The sequence below is a fragment of the Thermobia domestica genome, chromosome 6, assembly GCF_964235325.1.
Source record: "Thermobia domestica chromosome 6, izTheDome1.hap1.1, whole genome shotgun sequence".
Classification (NCBI taxonomy): Eukaryota; Metazoa; Arthropoda; class Insecta; order Zygentoma; family Lepismatidae; genus Thermobia; species Thermobia domestica.
The window spans coordinates 86,605,872-86,625,494 of record NC_137459.1 but is presented as its reverse complement, the minus strand read 5'-3'; positions in this window follow the sequence as shown (position 1 = coordinate 86,625,494).

Genomic DNA, 19,623 nt, shown 5'->3' with positions numbered 1-19,623 from the left:
ATACAGCCATTACAAATTTCACATTTTTTCGATTTGCGCCGCGAAACGAAAACGAATTTTAATGCTCTTTTTTCTATCATAAACTATGTTCCTAGCTTCACTGCCCGACAAAATATGACGATTCTGTGGTGTGCGGAACTACTCTAAAAACCAGCATTTTGAAACGACGAAAAATTTCGACACTTCATTTACACGGAAAATGTCGCCTTTTTCGTGATATCGGAATTTTCCCATTACTCACATCCCATGACGAACAAGTATGCAAAATTTGGTGTTTGTATGTTTTGTGGAAGTATGCAAACAATTAAGTGTGTTTCCGATTATAGAGGTATATAATTCCGCACAGATGCCGGCCGCAACGTACCAGTATCGTGTGAGCAGTAAGAACGAAGTCGAAAATCTAAGGAAATCGGTAGTGTAGGGGATTGACGTGAGCCTACTGGACAGGAGACCTGGGTTCGATTCCTAACAATCTTTTTCTCACTTTTTCTTTCTTTGAAAGTTTATTTTCATAGCATATATTGTTTGCCTATAAGGTTGAGTCTATTATAAAACGCATTTCACTCCAACCGGTCCTGTAAACAAACTACTGAACCGAAAGAGGCACTTTTCCACGTATCCCGTATATTATAACTATATACGCTGCCAACGAGAAAATTGTCAAAAGGTGCGTATATATATATATAAATATATACATACATATATATATATATATATATATATATATATATATATATATATATATATATATATATATATATATATATATGTGTGTGTGTGTGTGTGTGTGTGTCTGTGTATTTCCTTAAAAGTTATAATCTTATACTTTTTCAGTTGTGGTATAGACTTCAAACTTGGTATACGCATCTATCTAAACGACCATTATAAAAAGGGTGATTGTTTGCAATTATTTCCGGTTCGAAGCACACACTATCCTCGCGAGACAAAATGTATTTTTGTCTCGTCTGTATACTATATCGTGGAAAGGATGCTCAATGTTTTTTTTCCAAAATGTTTTTGGGGGGTACACTGCCTCCTTGGGGCTCTTAGAGTGCCCACGCAGGAGACCAAATAATACGTGTATAATAGAATAATAAATAGAATACTATGAGCAGTGCCCCTGGGAATACTAACTGTGATCCTCAGGAACATTGTTTCTGAAAGAAACACTGGTGTTGCCCCATCTCTAAAGCTACATATGTTTCTTTCTAAATAGTTGAGTATCGTCTCGAAGCTTCACACGAACATACTGCCTAGTTTCGAGACGATATCAACAGTTAGTGTATAAATATATTCTTTTCGTCTGTGTCTGTAATAACGAAAATATTTTGTTCACGCAATGCCAACAGAAACTATTTTGATAAAACGAAGCAACGTGATAAGAAAAAAAAACGTAAGAAGAAAGAAGGTTCGGCGGGGAATCGAACCCAGACCTGCTACTCAGAAAGCAGACACTTTACCGCGGAGCTAACTTACTACGTTGAGTTTTGTTTGTTTTATTCTCCTCAATATACCACATAAGAGTCCAAATGAAGGCAATTCAAAAATATGGCAATTTTGCATTCAAGATGGCGACTTCTCCAATGATTTGTTTCTTCACTTAAACTGAACTACGTCCTTAATAACATAGCGAAATCTGGTTTACCTACCAAGAGCACAACTTACAATTTTTATGGTTACAAATTTTTGAGCCGCCATTTTGAATCGAAGATGGCGACTTTTCCAACATGTCGCATTTTTCCCCTCACATGCCCTGTAATCTACACACTTGAACGCAATTTCGTGATTCCACCATATCTACAAGTTGTGTAGAATTAGACGCCCCCTTATAACATTCCTAGCACTTTCTTACCCCGAACATGACTATTTTTTCATGTTTAAGGGCGGATTCGCAAACTACGCATCAGAATAAACATCACCTCGAAATTTCAATGTCCTACATACAGCCATTACAAATTTCACATTTTTTCGATTTGCGCCGCGAAACGAAAACGAATTTTAATGCTCTTTTTTCTATCATAAACTATGTTCCTAGCTTCACTGCCCGACAAAATATGACGATTCTGTGGTGTGCGGAACTACTCTAAAAACCAGCATTTTGAAACGACGAAAAATTTCGACACTTCATTTACACGGAAAATGTCGCCTTTTTCGTGATATCGGAATTTTCCCATTACTCACATCCCATGACGAACAAGTATGCAAAATTTGGTGTTTGTATGTTTTGTGGAAGTATGCAAACAATTAAGTGTGTTTCCGATTATAGAGGTATATAATTCCGCACAGATGCCGGCCGCAACGTACCAGTATCGTGTGAGCAGTAAGAACGAAGTCGAAAATCTAAGGAAATCGGTAGTGTAGGGGATTGACGTGAGCCTACTGGACAGGAGACCTGGGTTCGTTTCCTAACAATCTTTTTCTCACTTTTTCTTTCTTTGAAAGTTTATTTTCATAGCATATATTGTTTGCCTATAAGGTTGAGTCTATTATAAAACGCATTTCACTCCAACCGGTCCTGTAAACAAACTACTGAACCGAAAGAGGCACTTTTCCACGTATCCCGTATAACTATATACGCTGCCAACGAGAAAATTGTCAAAAGGTGCGTATATATATATAAATATATACATATATATATATATATATATATATATATATATATATATATATGTGTGTGTGTGTGTGTGTGTGTGTGTGTGTCTGTGTATTTCCTTAAAAGTTATAATCTTATACTTTTTCAGTTGTGGTATAGACTTCAAACTTGGTATACGCATCTATCTAAACGACCATTATAAAAAGGGAGATTGTTTGCAATTATTTCCGGTTCGAAGCACACACTATCCTCGCGAGACAAAATGTATTTTTGTCTCGTCTGTATACTATATCGTGGAAAGGATGCTCAATGTTTTTTTTCCAAAATGTTTTTGGGGGGTACACTGCCTCCTTGGGGCTCTTAGAGTGCCCACGCAGGAGACCAAATAATACGTGTATAATAGAATAATAAATAGAATACTATGAGCAGTGCCCCTGGGAATACTAACTGTGATCCTCAGGAACATTGTTTCTGAAATAAACACTGGTGTTGCCCCATCTCTAAAGCTACATATGTTTCTTTCTAAATAGTTGAGTATCGTCTCGAAGCTTCACACGAACATACTGCCTAGTTTCGAGACGATATCAACAGTTAGTGTATAAATATATTCTTTTCGTCTGTGTCTGTAATAACGAAAATATTTTGTTCACGCAATGCCAACAGAAACTATTTTGATAAAACGAAGCAACGTGATAAGAAAAAAAAACGTAAGAAGAAAGAAGGTTCGGCGGGGAATCGAACCCAGACCTGCTACTCAGAAAGCAGACACTTTACCGCGGAGCTAACTTACTACGTTGAGTTTTGCTTGTTTTATTCTCCTCAATATACCACATAAGAGTCCAAATGAAGGCAATTCAAAAATATGGCAATTTTGCATTCAAGATGGCGACTTCTCCAATGATTTGTTTCTTCACTTAAACTGAACTACGTCCTTAATAACATAGCGAAATCTGGTTTACCTACCAAGAGCACAACTTACAATTTTTATGGTTACAAATTTTTGAGCCGCCATTTTGAATCGAAGATGGCGACTTTTCCAACATGTCGCATTTTTCCCCTCACATGCCCTGTAATCTACACACTTGAACGCAATTTCGTGATTCCACCATATCTACAAGTTGTGTAGAATTAGACGCCCCCTTATAACATTCCTAGCACTTTCTTACCCCGAACATGACTATTTTTTCATGTTTAAGGGCGGATTTGCAAACTACGCATCAGAATTAACATCACCTCGAAATTTCAACGTCCTACATACAGCCATTACAAATTTCACATTTTTTCGATTTGCGCCGCGAAACGAAAACGAATTTTAATGCTCTTTTTTCTATCATAAACTATGTTCCTAGCTTCACTGCCCGACAAAATATGACGATTCTGTGGTGTGCGGAACTACTCTAAAAACCAGCATTTTGAAACGACGAAAAATTTCGACACTTCATTTACACGGAAAATGTCGCCTTTTTCGTGATATCGGAATTTTCCCATTACTCACATCCCATGACGAACAAGTATGCAAAATTTGGTGTTTGTATGTTTTGTGGAAGTATGCAAACAATTAAGTGTGTTTCCGATTATAGAGGTATATAATTCCGCACAGATGCCGGCCGCAACGTACCAGTATCGTGTGAGCAGTAAGAACGAAGTCGAAAATCTAAGGAAATCGGTAGTGTAGGGGATTGACGTGAGAGTACTGGACAGGAGACCTGGGTTCGATTCCTAACAATCTTTTTCTCACTTTTTCTTTCTTTGAAAGTTTATTTTCATAACATATATTGTTTGCCTATAAGGTTGAGTCTATTATAAAACGCATTTCACTCCAACCGGTCCTGTAAACAAACTACTGAACCGAAAGAGGCACTTTTCCACGTATCCCGTATATTATAACTATATACGCTGCCAACGAGAAAATTGTTAAAAGGTGCGTATATATATATAAATATATACATATATATATATATATATATATATATATATATATATATATATATATATATATATATATATGTGTGTGTGTGTGTGTGTGTGTGTGTGTCTGTGAATTTCCTTAAAAGTTATAATCTTATACTTTTTCAGTTGTGGTATAGACTTCAAACTTGGTATACGCATCTATCTAAACGACCATTATAAAAAGGGAGATTGTTTGCAATTATTTCCGGTTCGAAGCACACACTATCCTCGCGAGACAAAATGTATTTTTGTCTCGTCTGTATACTATATCGTGGAAAGGATGCTCAATGTTTTTTTTCCAAAATGTTTTTGGGGGGTACACTGCCTCCTTGGGGCTCTTAGAGTGCCCACGCAGGAGACCAAATAATACGTGTATAATAGAATAATAAATAGAATACTATGAGCAGTGCCCCTGGGAATACTAACTGTGATCCTCAGGAACATTGTTTCTGAAAGAAACACTGGTGTTGCCCCATCTCTAAAGCTACATATGTTTCTTTCTAAATAGTTGAGTATCGTCTCGAAGCTTCACACGAACATACTGCCTAGTTTCGAGACGATATCAACAGTTAGTGTATAAATATATTCTTTTCGTCTGTGTCTGTAATAACGAAAATATTTTGTTCACGCAATGCCAACAGAAACTATTTTGATAAAACGAAGCAACGTGATAAGAAAAAAAACGTAAGAAGAAAGAAGGTTCGGCGGGGAATCGAACCCAGACCTGCTACTCAGAAAGCAGACACTTTACCGCGGAGTTAACTTACTACGTTGAGTTTTGCTTGTTTTATTCTCCTCAATATACCACATAAGAGTCCAAATGAAGGCAATTCAAAAATATGGCAATTTTGCATTCAAGATGGCGACTTCTCCAATGATTTGTTTCTTCACTTAAACTGAACTACGTCCTTAATAACATAGCGAAATCTGGTTTACCTACCAAGAGCACAACTTACAATTTTTATGGTTACAAATTTTTGAGCCGCCATTTTGAATCGAAGATGGCGACTTTTCCAACATGTCGCATTTTTCCCCTCACATGCCCTGTAATCTACACACTTGAACGCAATTTCGTGATTCCACCATATCTACAAGTTGTATAGAATTAGACGCCCCCTTATAACATTCCTAGCACTTTCTTACCCCGAACATGACTATTTTTTCATGTTTAAGGGCGGATTCGCAAACTACGCATCAGAATAAACATCACCTCGAAATTTCAACGTCCTACATACAGCCATTACAAATTTCACATTTTTTCGATTTGCGCCGCGAAACGAAAACGAATTTTAATGCTCTTTTTTCTATCATAAACTATGTTCCTAGCTTCACTGCCCGACAAAATATGACGATTCTGTGGTGTGCGGAACTACTCTAAAAACCAGCATTTTGAAACGACGAAAAATTTCGACACTTCATTTACACGGAAAATGTCGCCTTTTTCGTGATATCGGAATTTTCCCATTACTCACATCCCATGACGAACAAGTATGCAAAATTTGGTGTTTGTATGTTTTGTGGAAGTATGCAAACAATTAAGTGTGTTTCCGATTATAGAGGTATATAATTCCGCACAGATGCCGGCCGCAACGTACCAGTATCGTGTGAGCAGTAAGAACGAAGTCGAAAATCTAAGGAAATCGGTAGTGTAGGGGATTGACGTGAGCCTACTGGACAGGAGACCTGGGTTCGATTCCTAACAATCCTTTTCTCACTTTTTCTTTCTTTGAAAGTTTATTTTCATAGCATATATTGTTTGCCTATAAGGTTGAGTCTATTATAAAACGCATTTCACTCCAACCGGTCCTGTAAACAAACTACTGAACCGAAAGAGGCACTTTTCCACCTATCCCGTATATTATAACTATATACGCTGCCAACGAGAAAATTGTCAAAAGGTGCGTATATATATATAAATATATACATATATATATATATATATATATATATATATATATATATATATATATATATATATATATATATATATATATATATATATATATATATATATATATATATATGTGTGTGTGTGTGTGTGTGTGTGTGTGTGTCTGTGTATTTCCTTAAAAGTTATAATCTTATACTTTTTCAGTTGTGGTATAGACTTCAAACTTGGTATACGCATCTATCTAAACGACCATTATAAAAAGGGAGATTGTTTGCAATTATTTCCGGTTCGAAGCACACACTATCCTCGCGAGACAAAATGTATTTTTGTCGTCTGTATACTATATCGTGGAAAGGATGCTCAATGTTTTTTTTCCAAAATGTTTTTGGGGGGTACACTGCCTCCTTGGGGCTCTTAGAGTGCCCACGCAGGAGACCAAATAATACGTGTATAATAGAATAATAAATAGAATACTATGAGCAGTGCCCCTGGGAATACTAACTGTGATCCTCAGGAACATTGTTTCTGAAAGAAACACTGGTGTTGCCCCATCTCTAAAGCTACATATGTTTCTTTCTAAATAGTTGAGTATCGTCTCGAAGCTTCACACGAACATACTGCCTAGTTTCGAGACGATATCAACAGTTAGTGTATAAATATATTCTTTTCGTCTGTGTCTGTAATAACGAAAATATTTTGTTCACGCAATGCCAACAGAAACTATTTTGATAAAACGAAGCAACGTGATAAGAAAAAAAAACGTAAGAAGAAAGAAGGTTCGGCGGGGAATCGTACCCAGACCTGCTACTCAGAAAGAAGACACTTTACCGCGGAGCTAACTTACTACGTTGAGTTTTGCTTGTTTTATTCTCCTCAATATACCACATAAGAGTCCAAATGAAGGCAATTCAAAAATATGGCAATTTTGCATTCAAGATGGCGACTTCTCCAATGATTTGTTTCTTCACTTAAACTGAACTACGTCCTTAATAACATAGCGAAATCTGGTTTACCTACCAAGAGCACAACTTACAATTTTTATGGTTACAAATTTTTGAGCCGCCATTTTGAATCGAAGATGGCGACTTTTCCAACATGTCGCATTTTTCCCCTCACATGCCCTGTAATCTACACACTTGAACGCAATTTCGTGATTCCACCATATCTACAAGTTGTATAGAATTAGACGCCCCCCTTATAACATTCCTAGCACTTTCTTACCCCGAACATGACTATTTTTTCATGTTTAAGGGCGGATTCGCAAACTACGCATCAGAATAAACATCACCTCGAAATTTCAACGTCCTACATACAGCCATTACAAATTTCACATTTTTTCGATTTGCGCCGCGAAACGAAAACGAATTTTAATGCTCTTTTTTCTATCATAAACTATGTTCCTAGCTTCACTGCCCGACAAAATATGACGATTCTGTGGTGTGCGGAACTACTCTAAAAACCAGCATTTTGAAACGACGAAAAATTTCGACACTTCATTTACACGGAAAATGTCGCCTTTTTCGTGATATCGGAATTTTCCCATTACTCACATCCCATGACGAACAAGTATGCAAAATTTGGTGTTTGTATGTTTTGTGGAAGTATGCAAACAATTAAGTGTGTTTCCGATTATAGAGGTATATAATTCCGCACAGATGCCGGCCGCAACGTACCAGTATCGTGTGAGCAGTAAGAACGAAGTCGAAAATCTAAGGAAATCGGTAGTGTAGGGGATTGACGTGAGCCTACTGGACAGGAGACCTGGGTTCGTTTCCTAACAATCTTTTTCTCACTTTTTCTTTCTTTGAAAGTTTATTTTCATAGCATATATTGTTTGCCTATAAGGTTGAGTCTATTATAAAACGCATTTCACTCCAACCGGTCCTGTAAACAAACTACTGAACCGAAAGAGGCACTTTTCCACGTATCCCGTATATTATAACTATATACGCTGCCAACGAGAAAATTGTCAAAAGGTGCGTATATATATATAAATATATACGTATATATATATATATATATATATATATATATATATATATATATATATATATATATATATATATGTGTGTGTGTGTGTGTGTGTGTGTGTGTGTCTGTGCATTTCCTTAAAAGTTATAATCTTATACTTTTTCAGTTGTGGTATAGACTTCAAACTTGGTATACGCATCTATCTAAACGGCCATTATAAAAAGGGAGATTGTTTGCAATTATTTCCGGTTCGAAGCACACACTATCCTCGCGAGACAAAATGTATTTTTGTCTCGTCTGTATACTATATCGTGGAAAGGATGCTCAATGTTTTTTTTCCAAAATGTTTTTGGGGGGTACACTGCCTCCTTGGGGCTCTTAGAGTGCCCACGCAGGAGACCAAATAATACGTGTATAATAGAATAATAAATAGAATACTATGAGCAGTGCCCCTGGGAATACTAACTGTGATCCTCAGGAACATTGTTTCTGAAAGAAACACTGGTGTTGCCCCATCTCTAAAGCTACATATGTTTCTTTCTAAATAGTTGAGTATCGTCTCGAAGCTTCACACGAACATACTGCCTAGTTTCGAGACGATATCAACAGTTAGTGTATAAATATATTCTTTTCGTCTGTGTCTGTAATAACGAAAATATTTTGTTCACGCAATGCCAACAGAAACTATTTTGATAAAACGAAGCAACGTGATAAGAAAAAAAACGTAAGAAGAAAGAAGGTTCGGCGGGGAATCGAACCCAGACCTGCTACTCAGAAAGCAGACACTTTACCGCGGAGCTAACTTACTACGTTGAGTTTTGTTTGTTTTATTCTCCTCAATATACCACATAAGAGTCCAAATGAAGGCAATTCAAAAATATGGCAATTTTGCATTCAAGATGGCGACTTCTCCAATGATTTGTTTCTTCACTTAAACTGAACTACGTCCTTAATAACATAGCGAAATCTGGTTTACCTACCAAGAGCACAACTTACAATTTTTATGGTTACAAATTTTTGAGCCGCCATTTTGAATCGAAGATGGCGACTTTTCCAACATGTCGCATTTTTCCCCTCACATGCCCTGTAATCTACACACTTGAACGCAATTTCGTGATTCCACCATATCTACAAGTTGTGTAGAATTAGACGCCCCCTTATAACATTCCTAGCACTTTCTTACCCCGAACATGACTATTTTTTCATGTTTAAGGGCGGATTCGCAAACTACGCATCAGAATAAACATCACCTCGAAATTTCAACGTCCTACATACAGCCATTACAAATTTCACATTTTTTCGATTTGCGCCGCGAAACGAAAACGAATTTTAATGCTCTTTTTTCTATCATAAACTATGTTCCTAGCTTCACTGCCCGACAAAATATGACGATTCTGTGGTGTGCGGAACTACTCTAAAAACCAGCATTTTGAAACGACGAAAAATTTCGACACTTCATTTACACGGAAAATGTCGCCTTTTTCGTGATATCGGAATTTTCCCATTACTCACATCCCATGACGAACAAGTATGCAAAATTTGGTGTTTGTATGTTTTGTGGAAGTATGCAAACAATTAAGTGTGTTTCCGATTATAGAGGTATATAATTCCGCACAGATGCCGGCCGCAACGTACCAGTATCGTGTGAGCAGTAAGAACGAAGTCGAAAATCTAAGGAAATCGGTAGTGTAGGGGATTGACGTGAGAGTACTGGACAGGAGACCTGGGTTCGATTCCTAACAATCTTTTTCTCACTTTTTCTTTCTTTGAAAGTTTATTTTCATAGCATATATTGTTTGCCTATAAGGTTGAGTCTATTATAAAACGCATTTCACTCCAACCGGTCCTGTAAACAAACTACTGAACCGAAAGAGGCACTTTTCCACGTATCCCGTATAACTATATACGCTGCCAACGAGAAAATTGTCAAAAGGTGCGTATATATATATAAATATATACGTATATATATATATATATATATATATATATATATATATATATATATATATATATATATATATATATATATATATATGTGTGTGTGTGTGTGTGTGTGTGTGTGTCTGTGCATTTCCTTAAAAGTTATAATCTTATACTTTTTCAGTTGTGGTATAGACTTCAAACTTGGTATACGCATCTATCTAAACGACCATTATAAAAAGGGAGATTGTTTGCAATTATTTCCGGTTCGAAGCACACACTATCCTCGCGAGACAAAATGTGTTTTTGTCTCGTCTGTATACTATATCGTGGAAAGGATGCTCAATGTTTTTTTTCCAAAATGTTTTTGGGGGGTACACTGCCTCCTTGGGGCTCTTAGAGTGCCCACGCAGGAGACCAAATAATACGTGTATAATAGAATAATAAATAGAATACTATGAGCAGTGCCCCTGGGAATACTAACTGTGATCCTCAGGAACATTGTTTCTGAAAGAAACACTGGTGTTGCCCCATCTCTAAAGCTACATATGTTTCTTTCTAAATAGTTGAGTATCGTCTCGAAGCTTCACACGAACATACTGCCTAGTTTCGAGACGATATCAACAGTTAGTGTATAAATATATTCTTTTCGTCTGTGTCTGTAATAACGAAAATATTTTGTTCACGCAATGCCAACAGAAACTATTTTGATAAAACGAAGCAACGTGATAAGAAAAAAAAACGTAAGAAGAAAGAAGGTTCGGCGGGGAATCGAACCCAGACCTGCTACTCAGAAAGCATACACTTTACCGCGGAGTTAACTTACTACGTTGAGTTTTGCTTGTTTTATTCTCCTCAATATACCACATAAGAGTCCAAATGAAGGCAATTAAAAAATATGGCAATTTTGCATTCAAGATGGCGACTTCTCCAATGATTTGTTTCTTCACTTAAACTGAACTACGTCCTTAATAACATAGCGAAATCTGGTTTACCTACCAAGAGCACAACTTACAATTTTTATGGTTACAAATTTTTGAGCCGCCATTTTGAATCGAAGATGGCGACTTTTCCAACATGTCGCATTTTTCCCCTCACATGCCCTGTAATCTACACACTTGAACGCAATTTCGTGATTCCACCATATCTACAAGTTGTATAGAATTAGACGCCCCCTTATAACATTCCTAGCACTTTCTTACCCCGAACATGACTATTTTTTCATGTTTAAGGGCGGATTCGCAAACTACGCATCAGAATAAACATCACCTCGAAATTTCAACGTCCTACATACAGCCATTACAAATTTCACATTTTTTCGATTTGCGCCGCGAAACGAAAACGAATTTTAATGCTCTTTTTTCTATCATAAACTATGTTCCTAGCTTCACTGCCCGACAAAATATGACGATTCTGTGGTGTGCGGAACTACTCTAAAAACCAGCATTTTGAAACGACGAAAAATTTCGACACTTCATTTACACGGAAAATGTCGCCTTTTTCGTGATATCGGAATTTTCCCATTACTCACATCCCATGACGAACAAGTATGCAAAATTTGGTGTTTGTATGTTTTGTGGAAGTATGCAAACAATTAAGTGTGTTTCCGATTATAGAGGTATATAATATGCATTTATGCGTGTTATAGCGAAAACTATTTTCTTATCGAATTAAAATTTAGCAAGAAATACTGTAACTAATTGTAATATTTTCAAAAAAAATATTAATAAATAATGCAATGAATGTGAAGAAATAACTAAACTAAAGTAACCAATCTTATAGAAGATGATTCAGCGCTGGTCCAGATTGGACTGTGCTGTAAGGAACCACGAGTATGTCGGTAATAATTTAAAGTATCATTAATCATTGCTTCCTCTTTTTCTTCCTCTGGTGTGTGATCTATATTTTGCTCATCAATAAAGGTATTATTGAAGCATGCATGATTATTTAAAGAAATGTGAGGAAGAAGTGAGCGAAGAACTGCACTTTTTTTCTGGCGAAACAACTATAGGTTTAGTGTATTTATCAGTAGACTGACTGTTGAAAAGTTAAGTATTCCATTGGTGTTTCCTGTGTGAATTCCCAGCTCTTTGTAGTGGCTGCATAAGACAGGGAAGCCTTATATTTCATTATTATTTTTTTTCTCAATCTGGATCAGATATTCTTGTATATTACTGATGGACATGACGATCTACACCAATGGTTTCAGTTCATCTACCTTTGTCACGAGCAATAAGTTTCTTTTCACTAAACCATATAGGTTCCTAAAATAAACTGTGACTTTTATTTTCATAAATCACTGCATGATCTACTGTGTGCAATCTGTCTTTCACATTCGATCTTTTCACATTCACATTAGCATTAACAGATTCACAGTTTATGTAAATAAGTATTCTGTAGGTTGTAATCCCCTACTTCCCAAAAAAAAATGAAATATTTCATAAATTTTATCTCGAATCAGTGTCGCAAATGAACGACACCGACAAGGAAGACCTATTATTTTGCCTTTACACCATTTTTTTTCTTCAAATTTAACTGTTCTTGACCTGTATTTATCTTTTTGATTTTCAATTTTATTTCGGCACACAACATTTCTAAGACCACTTTTGTGATCGAAAGTAGTGTCACTGTGTGCATCATTTATTGTGCTTTACAAAGTAAATTATAACGCTAAATGCACTAAAGTTTTGATGAATGGTATCGTTCAGTGTGCGAATTAGATAATTTATATTGGGGGATAAAAGTAGGCCAACAGGTCTTACAAACTGAAGGTGCAGTAGTTGAAAATGAGACAATAATGCCTTACTTCCCACCATGGGCGTCTCTGGCAAGTTAAAATTGGGGGACGGGGACCCGGGCGACTAGAATGCTACTAGACCCCAACTGAACTTACGTCTAAATTATCAGTAAATGATAATTTACTTGAATTATGAGCTAACTGCATCCTCATACTACATTTACCAATATAATCAATAGGTTAAGGACGACGTATATCCGTTAGTATTTGTTGCTCATTTGTTTCCGATGGGTACCAAAGTCGTGAGCTGCATATGGAACTTACAATGATTAGATTTCACCTTGATTTATAAATATTATAAAAAAAGAGAATTACATTCTTGTTTTTCAGTTTCTGAAAGAGGTAACTTTGAAATTCAAATAGATCAAAGATAAGTAAAGGATAGAAACTTATTTGAGTGAAAATAAAATGGATCATCCACAAGTCTATGCTATGTCTAAGTAGCAGACGTATTGTTTGCATCCGAAAATGTGAGTTTTATATCCTTGCACTTAGGTTCAGTGCGGTAGTGATAAAATTTTTTAACTCACCCATTCACCATAATTGTCTTCCATTACTGCCTCAAATTTAAGTTTACATACAATATGGTTTTTAGTAGCTCCTTTGCCTTGACATAGGAATTATACTCTTAATACTATCCATTCATCTATTCTTCCTCTATCTTCTTTCTTTCCTTCTACTATACCTTCTACATGCCATTTCGAATATAATTTGTTCTCTAACAATATCTTAATATCTTCTTAATTACTTCAATTTATATTATTTTTTACTCATTATTCCCAATGTACGTCATTGTTTCATTGTTCCAAATTTTAAGTTCACCACAAAGTACAAATTTTGAGAACGGGAGTATTTTGTGCTATCTTCTCATAATGCAACTTTTCTGCTTCTTACAATGCAATACTCTTCATCCCAGTTTTTCTGTAACTCTTCATTCAGTGACTCAGATAGTATGCTTTTCACCACAATCATCTTACCCGCTGTTTCTATTTAAATTTTATATTTTAAAACTACATTAATAATACTATGTATGTATTGTAATAGACACTTATTCTACTGCCTTATCCAGACGTCTATCACAGCCTCAATCATCTACCCATTTCTGCTTTAGTGCCTTTTATACTTATTTTCATCTCATATTATTTCCAGAGCCTTTCCTTATGTTCTCTGACATCATGTTAATTTTCGATTCACATTTTGGGGTAACAACCATTTCATCATTACCCTTTCTACCTCCTATAATCAATATGTTTTCCAATCAAACTGTTATTCGATATTCTTCCAGATAGTACTCGTAAGTGATGTTAGTGGGATTTTTTTTCTTCTTTTAAACAATCACTTCTTTCCATTTCGTCATTCTATACCATTTGCAGTATTTCAACTTTTAACACTTCGTTCATATGTAAGTTTTTCCAAAACTTTATATTTTATCATAAGCTTATTTAGTACCTGTATTTGAGTCATTTGCTGGAATTATATGTTCTGTGATATATATCGGGAGAGAGTGTAGTGGTAAGGCAAATGAAATATTGTTATATTCAGTGATGATAGTAGTTTTTGTTTTGAACGCAGTGTCGGATCTCTGCAAGAATGTAAACTTGCAGGTGAACGGAAAATTCCAGCGTGTATCCCTTTGTCATATAGGATCCACACTAAGGTTTTTGGTAATTAGTAAGAGAGGGGGCGATAAATAAGCTACACATCCGCCTTTAAGGGGAATATCACTATTATGTTATATCTAATATATAACAACACATATAAATTAATTTATTCTACATCTCTGTACTTTTTCCATATAGATCGGCATTGCCCAATATCATCTTCTCAAAAAAAATATTGGGGGAACACGTCCCCTTTGTCCCTCGCCAGAGACGCCCGTGCCCCCGACACACATAATATATTAAATTCAATAAATCTACCGACAATAACTATGCATATACTACCTGACATGCACACACCACACCTAAAATTTCTGAACGTGTTTAAATGTTGTACTCACTCTTGTACCCGTAGTTTTCCGAGCGATACCCACGATCGCAATCATATGTTCATTTTTCCGCTCATATTGAGATCTTCCACACAACTAGCAGATTAAAGAAATGACAAAAATCAGTAAAATTTCGGCGTTAAACTAAACATAGTTGGTGGGGGGAAAGCGAGCATCCCCGGTTGGGATACTTCAGTTGATTTCTTTGGGGGGAACAAACAAAATGGGATTGGGAGGGAAAGCCCCCCTCATTCCCCTCGGTGATTCGACCCCTGGCATCGTTAGTAAATAACACTACTTTAACGACACAACACTAAATGCACTATATAAAGCTTAATCCGATTGCTGCAAGCCACCAGGATTGCAGACTATTGATTGCATGTTACTATTGAAGACTTAGGGCAAAAACACGTCAAGTCCAAAAAGTGAAACCATAAGCAAAAGGTGATAGCTTCAAAAGAGTTTCTCGTTATCTGATTTTCTTCAAACTAGGCACACATGTACTAGACCGAAAATAAATCGACACTTATTATTTTTTTTTTTAATATTATTATTTCTTTCGGAAAATAGGTTAACGGGAGCAAAGGGACCCTTTTTCAAAAATAATTCCCTTGAATAAAAGTGCCATATTTAAGAAACGAAACTATGCCGATGCAAAGATGACTTCAAAGTGGGAAAATATGTGTTTTGTCGTTTTTGCGAGAAAAGGGTTGCAGGGGATAATACCCCCTTCGAAATGTATTTCTTTATGTATTTAAGAAGAAGAACACAACAAGTAATTCTACCAAATAACAGTGTTCATATCAAAGTCACATAGAATAGCTGTAATATATTTGCGAAATCTATTCTGACTCATACCGTGTATATCCAGAACATTTTTACATTTACTCAGTTTGTTATACACTGCACCCATCCTCCACGTTGGTGACTGTTCTTTTGCATTTGTTCGAGATTTCTTACAATAAAAGACATTTCCATTGCCTAAACGTATGTTTCCATTGGGTATCCTGAGATGAAAGGCAGAGACCAAATCCTTACTATTTATCCAATATTTGTACGAACACTCTTCTGTGATTGAGAGACATTGTGTGAAAATTTTCATTAAGAGAAGTACTATTTTCATATGCGGGGAAGATGCCTGCTCTCTTGTACACCAGAAACCGCAGAAATTTATTTTGAACTCTTTCTATTCTAACAGAGTCTTTCTTAGTGTGGGGGTTCCATATAATAGACGCATATTCTAATTTTGATCTAACAAATCAAAAATATAATTTCAGTAAAGCATTCGACTTATTCAATTCCCTTCCATTCTCAAAATGAATCCAAGATTTATGTTTGCGTTAATTTCAATTTGATTTATATGATGCTCAAACGATAGTTTGCTATCGTATATTACACCCAAATCTTTGACAGTTTCTTCCCCGTTTAATTGTTTACTATCTATCTTACAGTGAAATTCAAAATTTCGTTTCTTAGTAAAGGACAAGATTTTGCAATTGTCTGAATTTATGTTTAACAAATTGCTCTTGCACCATTCATTTACTCTGTCTAGATCCTCCTGCAAACTGACACAGTCCTGTGCTGTTGTAATTCTCCTATATAATATTAGATCGTCTGCATAGAGTAGTTTATGTGATGTGTTAATACAATTAGGAAGGTCATTAATGAATATTATAAAAAATAATGGCCCTAAATTAGATCCTTGTGGGACTCCAGAAAATTGAATGTATTCGATTGATCAACAGGATTTATAAACCACATATTGCTTTCTGTCCATCAAATATGACTTCATAAGAGCAATTAGCATTAACTGATCAGAAAAGTTGAGAAAGTTGAGAAATTTAAGTTTATTCACTAAAAATGTGTGGTTTACCTTATCAAATTCTTTCGCAATATCTGTATAAACTACATCTATTTGATTATTACTCTCCAATGTGTCAACTAGATTGTCAGAAAAGACAGCGAGATTTGTTAAGGTGGATCTGCCAGGAACGAATCCATATTGATAATCCGAAGTTACTGGTTTAATGTGATTTTCAATGCGCTTATAAATTATGCTTTCAAATGTATTTGCAAATGAGTTTAGAATACAAACCTGCCTATAATTTTTTAATTTCTTTACTGTCATTATTTCTAGGAATAGAGCAAACTTTTCTAAGTTTCCATTTTGCTGGAAACGTGCTAGTTTGGAGTATTAGGTTAAATAGCATGTGTAAAGGTAATAATAAACTCTCTTCACAACATTTTATTACATATGATGGTACATCATCGATACCTATCGAATACTTTGATTTTAGTTTTCTGATTGCCATTTGAATCTCGTCCTCTTGTATTACCGCTATTTGTAACATGTCAATTTTTTCATACATTTCGACTAATGCAGAATCATCTGTTTCATGTAGCAGTGGTGCTCCATCTGTATACACTGATTTAAAGTAAATTGCAAATGCGTTTGCTATATCTTTATCACATGCTAACTCTTTACAGTCATAACACAATGCATTACCATTTAAATGGTTTGTTTTACTCTTAATGAAGTTTCAAAACGTCGATCGGTCATCTTGGATTAAATATTCCGCTCCCTTATGTATGCGACTTGTATATCTTTCTTAATCATTTTTTGAAGTTCATTAAATTCACGTTTATGTTAACCTATATTTGACTTTCCGAGTCTTATCGCTTTGCGGTGACGAGATTTCATTTTAATTTTATTTGTAATGTCTAGCGTGAACCAACTAGGATATTTTCCCGTGCTCTGTTTCTTTTTCGGAACGTTTTTGTCGAATATATTATATAAGGTGGAATAAAACTTTTCAACAGCGTCATCAACGTCAGTATAGTCACCCAGTACCTCCCACTCTACCTTTCCCAATTCGTGATATAGTTGATTGTAGTTTGCCTTACTGAAATTATAACCCATTACTTTACTTTGGATTTTTATCTTTACCTTATTGTTCTGTTTGATTTTCATTAATAACGCAGGGTGGTTTTTATCCTCTCTAAGTACGAGGGGTACTTTTCTCAACCACTACATTATCTAAATTTGTTAGTACCAAATCTAGTGTTCTACCTAAACTATTCTGAACATCATTGAATGATTTCAAGTCGTATAATGACATGAAGTTATTTACAAAATTATACTTCCCCGGGGCGCTCATGAAATCTAAACCCGTATCTTTAATGTCTGATAAATTAAAGTCACCAAGTACAAGAATGGTGCAACCTGGTTGACACTTCGATTCAATGTACTGAAATATTTCATCATATTTACAAATGACAGAATTAGGCGGAGCATACACAACACATATATACATTGTTACCCTCTCCCCGCTTACTTTCAACAAAAGACAGTCTACGCCATTATTAAGTCATCATTATATATCAAGCACACTTTATATTTATTTCTTAGTACTGCAAGCATTACCCCTCCCCAGCACTCTTGCCGGTTTTTCTGTCACTACGGATTAGTGAATATCTGGCATCAAAGAGTTCTGAGTCAAAGATACTCTCATGCAACTACGTCTCTGTTATTGCCAAGAAATCGTAGTTCGTTGACAGCACACTACAATAGAAGGATTCAGTTTTGATTCTATTCCCCCTCACATTCTGATAAAACACACTCAGAAACACTTCGGAATGCACGTTGTTATCTGAAGAAGAATCTGTTTGTGTTTTTCCTCTTTCTTACCTTTCTTGAAATCAGTCTCTGGTCACTTCCACTTGTTCTCTCGAGGCGTGGCACCTGTCACTTTTCTTGTAATGACCTTGTTGCTGGTCGTTCAGGTGACCTGACTCACATACACCATATCCAACCCGCTCAGAGTTTGTTTTGTTCCCGACGCTACTGAAATTGTAGAGGAAACATCTACACACTTCAAAGGAGTGTTATTTAGGTCCCCTAATATGAAGTATTCGTTATTGATGCAAAGCTTGTCAAATCGTAAGAACGCACGTTTACCCTCGGATCTAGCAATTTTCATATGTTCTGTTAACTTTCTACTTATTTGTCGTATATTTGCAGAAAAACCTTGATAGATTACCGTCGGTGTACCCTTAGCCTTGAAAGGGTTTCTCAAAACGTTATCTTTCACTTTCCAAGAATTAAACTTAACAATAATTGGTCTGTTACTTCCTTTCCCTAAGCGATGTGCACGTTCGATATCACTATCCGAAAGCTCAATTTGAAGCTGTTCTCGCACAATTTCCGCACCACACTTTCACAATCCTCCCATGTTTCGTTTGTCTTCCCTTTTAAATTAGTGAAGAGAAGGTTATTTCTTCGAGAGTAGTTCTCAAGTTTATCAATTGTCCGGCGAAATGACGAAGAACCCCGTACAATCCTTACGGAAATTGAATTTCGGTAAAAAAAAAAAATGACTGAAACCGTGATACGCTGTAGATATTGTGATTACCTTGATTTGAGACTTTCAAATTACATCTTATTTTCCACTAAAAGTATCTACAATTCGACAAGGAAATAATTTATACGAAAATTAAATTGAAATTCATCGTAA